This window comes from Parasteatoda tepidariorum, chromosome 3 (genome assembly GCF_043381705.1).
Source record: "Parasteatoda tepidariorum isolate YZ-2023 chromosome 3, CAS_Ptep_4.0, whole genome shotgun sequence".
NCBI lineage: Eukaryota > Metazoa > Arthropoda > Arachnida > Araneae > Theridiidae > Parasteatoda > Parasteatoda tepidariorum.
Genome location: NC_092206.1, coordinates 76,017,894 through 76,023,893, shown reverse-complemented (window position 1 = coordinate 76,023,893; position 6,000 = coordinate 76,017,894). Strand labels below are relative to the sequence as shown.

Here is a 6,000-nt window from a genome sequence, read left to right as displayed (position 1 = left end):
TATATATATATATATTAAGGTAATAAAAAATGCCCGCAATTTTTCTTTGTGTTGGCAATAAAGAATTGAAATATCGAGCTTGTGAGTTGTCATAAGCATGAAAGTGTAAATGTATATGTTTTCAGATTTCTAAATGAGGTTATTTTCTCATATGAACAACAAAAAGTGGAAGCAAACTGAGCTCTAAGTTGGTAAGAATTTAAAGGTTAAAAGCGAATAGTTCTTATCAACCAGCAAAGTGTTCGACATTATGTTTTAATTGTATGCATTTATGCATGTTCAATAATAATAATTTTGTTCATTTTTCTCATCATTAATTGAAAAATAAGTATTAGTCGGGCGCTTTTGTTTTCTTAAAAACATAATTATTGTGATGCTTTTGCGAGTTTTTCGATTGCATATAATTTATATCACTTTAATGTTTTTTTATTTCAATAACTTTTTATTGACTAAAGATTTTAATTTTTTCAGGAGGAATGAGTTTTAAAGGTTTTAATAAGTGACCTAAATTCGTAAAATATTACGTTAGAACACATTCCAAATGGATGTAATTTAAGACAGTAACTAGCAAAGCAAGCATGGTTTGCTCAGCAAACCATATAAGATATCATAGTAAGATAGCTTCGGAGGTTGTAGAGCGCCTGCGAGCATGGGACGGAAACCACTAGTATAATTTATTCTTAAATTTACCTAACAAAATTTTCAGAATAAAAATTTAATGAAGCATAATTTACAGCATTGAAAATATGCTACATAATTATAGTCCCAAAGAATTTTAAAAACCAAACAAACAATAAAAATTCTTAAGCATCTAATATTACTGAATAACGTTAAGAATAACTTTATAATTGAGTATAGCTTAAAACTGCTTTCTTTTAAAAAAATGCATTAAACTTAAAAGTACTTATCGTGCAATTGCGCGTTTATTTTTAATTAGCATTGATTTAAAAATTCCTTTTTAAATTTAATTTTCTTCTTATCAAAAGGTATTATTTCATTAATCTTGAAAAATTTGTGGAATATCAACTGGATTTGTTTAAGTTAATGTTTAATTACGAAAGGAAAAAAAAAACATTAGGAAAATTTCTTGATAAATCAAAGCGATTTCGAAAGATTCGCCTAAAAAATTAGCACAATTTCAACTTTGGTGTTTAATACACCATGAAGTCCACAAAGTAAATTGAAGAACTATTAGCACAAAAAATAATGAATAAAATAAGAAGTTTTCTCTAATGAAATAAATAGGAAATGCTATTTCGTTAAAGGCGAAATTAGCTCGCGGGAGATTGGAAAAAAATCATAAATTGATAAACGAGTCTTTCTGTTCTGTTAATTCAGCGAAAAGTAAACTTTCATTTTATTAGCAGCGTTTTAAGGAAAAATCTTATGTAATTGCAAAAGGAACCATAAAGCAATTGCGCAATAAAAAAGTATAAAATAAGATTTTCAATTTAAGAATTTTTAAGTTTTTTTTTCTTCCTTTTTCCATCTTCTTCCTTTTAAGTACAAATAACACGAAGTAAAACTCTTGGTTTAAACCAAGTGAAATTTCGATGGAAAGCGTTTTAAAAGCGCTGCGTTAACGCAGTTTTAAATGCATTAAAAAACGCTAGAATAAACAAATGAAGAAAGAAAAAAAAGTCTTGCTGCTTATACTCGAATCTTAAATGAAACGGTTCTTTTTAATTCATTTTCGCGAAGGAGGGTTAAGTAGTGAAAAAAAAAAGAAGTTTATATATAGCTAAAATCACGCAAGGAGAAACGAAAGAATAAAAAAAAATTAAAATTTTTGTGCCCCACGCTCATGTGATGGCTGTTTTCAAAAAATTACCTGGAATAAAATCATTTTTGAAGCTATTACGTGGTTGTCTAGGCAACGCGAACTTCACCGTTGCTATAGTAACGAGTCTATACTTGGGAACTTGCCTGACCGTGGCCATAAAGTGTTTAAAATTTTATATCATGTCTTTGAGGCTTGTAGTTTTCTTTATTTTTTGATAAAAATGTTTGTAACTGAGTAATTTTATTTCCGAGAAAGGAATTTAATACATTCTTTGGATAAAGTATGTGGCTTATGACAATATAAAATATATTCTGATTAATTTCGAAATTCGGAGTTTCATTTCTTATATCGTCTGCTTTTAAAAGTGCACTAGTCTGAATGGAATTTCAAAAATATTTTACATTCTTTAAACTTTAAATTTAACATCGATTTAAAGGAACAAAAGAATTATAATCTATTTAATATTTTTTGGGAAAAATATCAGTATACTAAATGTTTAATAACGTAATAAGGTAAAATACATTGAATAATAACGAGATTAATACACAGAATAATATTGTAGAATAATATAAAATGCATAGATGGTTTTGTTTAAGATGTAATAAATACAATGTTTAAAATGTGATAGCTTTAAGAAGATAGAGGTGGTATTATTTTTTAATGCAATAATTTAAGAAAACTAACACTTTTACGAACGATACCATTCTTTTACCATTGCTAAAAATTGATTTGAAGTTTAATAAAATCTTTTCACATTTAGTTTCATTATAGTTAAATCAAATGTGAAAAATATATAGAAAAGTGTAGACTGAAATTTTGCCGAGTTAAGTTTAAAATAATCATAAAATATTATATTTTTTTCAAATTAATGTTAGCAAATATGTTGGCAACATCAATCGTTCGATTTCGAAACTATTTATAAATAAATTAATGTCTTTATTCTTTAATTCTAAATATGCATATATTCCCCTTTGTTACTGTAAAGGGAAAACGAACCGCTTAAACACTTCATTACTGTCGCAGACAAAAGCTATTTCCCTACCTGGAGACAAATAAATGAATCTTTTCCCTAGGTGTAGGGAAATTACTTTCTTTTTGTCAGTTAAAACTCTTTAAGAGAAAACGAACTGTTTTACGCACCATTTCCAATAATAAACTGCAATCGAGACTATAGCTGAAAGTAACAAAAATAAATTAGTTTTTTCTCAAGCGATCCTTTGTTCTTATGCTAACTCGATTAGTTTTTTCCGTTCTTTTTATCAAAAAAGTCAATAAAGTTATTTTATGCTTATTTCGCAAGACTTTTTTTACATTTTTTTATTTGCGGTTTCTAACTTTTCGAAAGTAATTTAGTTCATTTAAACATTTGATATAAACAATTTTTATTCGTAACTAGTATAAGTTGTTATAAATATTACTTGTATATCTTACTATTTGTATTAATTATTAACCACAAATACATTAGTAAAAGATCTCACGTACATAATTGTTATTATATTTTTTGCTTTATTTGTAAATTAATCACGGAAATTATCTGAAAGGAATGCAGATGAGAAGTTTATTTCGAAGGATTTTATCTCTGTTTTAAATTTCAGAAAATAACGTAGAGAGTAAAAAAAGCAAGTTTAAGTCTTTATAGATTTAATACTTTAAATCTGCCTGACTTCATGCATGTATGTACTCTAAATATTCAATGAAGTGTGCTCCGATTTGGATCATGCTTTATCTGTAGTTTGCAACTTTCATGTTCTTAGAACAATCGCTACTGTTCTGTGAAGTTTAGTGTGTACATCCCCCCCCCAAAGAGAAAAAAATCCGCTGTTGTAACTATTTTTGCAAATTAAACTTCTACTAATGCATTTTAAATGGTTTAACACGTTCTACGGTTCTTTTCGCTTCAAATTTTTAATATTTGTTTGGACCATTTTGCAATATTCCGTATGCCTCTTTGTTAAATTGTTCACAATCTCTATTGAAAATACACGAATTTTGAATTTAAATTTTCGACTTTTTAATTTTCAAAATTTTAAATTTCGATTTCTTAATCTTTTTGCTTTTTTGAATTTAATCCGTTTTGAAATACATGCACCAGCAATTTGTTTTGTGCAATATCGACATGAACCTCCCCTCCCAATATTCTCCAAACTTTTTTTTTGCACTTTGTATCAATATAAAACAAGTTTTCATTTAGAAAAAAAAAGATATGAGAATTATATGATATCTCAATATATTTTTTTGAAACTATTTTGATGTGTTTAGCTTAAATGTAGCGGTGTAATTCTTCTTGGAAAACAGAACTTGAGCTTGGGGTGATAATATAGTCTTGTTAACCCTTACTGATCCTAAAAGCGGCATTTTAATATCAAACTATTCCTTCTTATTGTTGCTAAATGGGTATTCAACAAATCTTTTCAGAATTAGCACTAGAAAGCAGCACAATATTTGGAAATATCGTACTACTTAAATAGAAATCGTGGTGTTTTTCGCTAAAAATGCTCTTAAAATTTTTTTTCCTGAACACTTCATCAATATGATTTATCATTACAATACAAAAGACTTTCAATTTCAAATGATACTTTTAATTCTGTAAGCTTTGATTTAATTAGCTATATCATAAAAAGCAACAAAAAATTCACATTACAATAAGTTTTAGAAAATTAAATAACGCAATAAAATATACATATCCACAATGTAAAATCCAAATTATTAATGCGTAGCTATTTTCGTTCATATCTTTAACATTTGCTTTTGACAGCATGCTGAATAGTGAACGTTTCATTTTTCTACTTTTGCCATTATCTCATTGGTGCAATTGTAGAACAAAGTTAACCAAAATAAACGCATTAATTTCGAAAATTTTTATAAAAAATCACTTCTTTTGTCTGTTACGTTATTAAAAATGAGCATCATATTACAATTTAAGGCATTGCGCACAGTCGTATTCTAAAACAAACCACCTGTTGGATGAAAAAAAATCAATGTCAGACGATTATTTTGGAGGGAATATAATTAAAACTGTTAAGTATTGTTGTTCCCAAATTCTTTACAAATAAATCATTTCCTGAGGCAAGCTAAGAGCTCTATTTCTATAAATAAACGAAATATCGGTAAAGGTTGAATAAAGTAAATAAAAAAGTTATATTAAAACATACTTTATCGAAAAACAATAACTCGAAAAGTATCTACGAAAACAGGGAGAAAAATTCCATTGTTCTATAAATGAGGGAACAGCAGCAGAAAGACAGTGGAAAAAAAAACTCCGATTTCCTTTTTCTATTTTGAAAAAGACAACAAAAAATAATATAACATCTACATTTCCCATTTTGCTACAGCTTAAATTATGAATAAGCCAAGAAATGAGATTTCTCTTTCCAGATGAAAAAGGGAAAATAAAAAAATTGCTAGGGAAAAAAAACAGAAAAATCCTGAAAAGAAATGTACGAGGTAGAGGGAAAAAAACAACAAAAAATTCTATCTTGTGGAACATTATCTCAGTTGAATTCTTAGGGCAGAGGATTTTATCATATGTTTGTGTGTGTATGTGTGGCTTTAAGCCTTTTTATCAGACGATTTTTTTCAGAAGTTGGAGTGGAGGTGAGATGCGAGGGTGAAAGCACAAAGAAAAACTTAAATATTCGGAAGAATCTCGAAGTTTCCCACTTTATTTCGTTTGTGATGCATCGTTAGTTATTTTGAACCATTCATAATTTAGAAGTAGCCGTAACCGTATAATGGATGTGCAGGAAAATTCCGTCTTTTTTTTCCCCTTTCTCTCAAGTAAATTTCATATTACCATTTTGTTTATTTTTTTAAAAGATTTATATATTAAATTTTGTGAACTAGGAATAAAGATATTCTTCTGTATGCAAATAAATATATGCAAATAAATTATTGAAAAAATAAACAATAATCATCAAAAATCTATTGGGTTGTTCGGGAAGTAATTTTTTTATGATAATGAAAGGAGATTTTCTTATAGTGAATGAATACATACTTCATTGAATCATATATTGTTCATTCTGGTTCAGTACCTTCAACATGTAAAGACTGAAACATTGCTGTATACGATCCACATTTTGTTCCTAGTGATGATGGACTTAAAAAGGGAGAGAACGTATGTGACGTCTATGATTTGCCTCTTGAAATAAGAGAAGCAAATCACAGATGTCTACGCAACGATGAAATTTCTTATCGTAAGAAAATGATTAACCCATACG

At 27.9% G+C, this 6,000-nt stretch overlaps 1 protein-coding gene across 4 annotated transcripts in view; it reads right to left on the bottom strand.

Moving 5' to 3' along the window:
• LOC107453124 (protein couch potato) overlaps positions 1 to 6,000 on the bottom strand; it is a 312,218-nt gene that overhangs the window by 45,536 nt on the left and 260,682 nt on the right. The window lies entirely within an intron of this gene.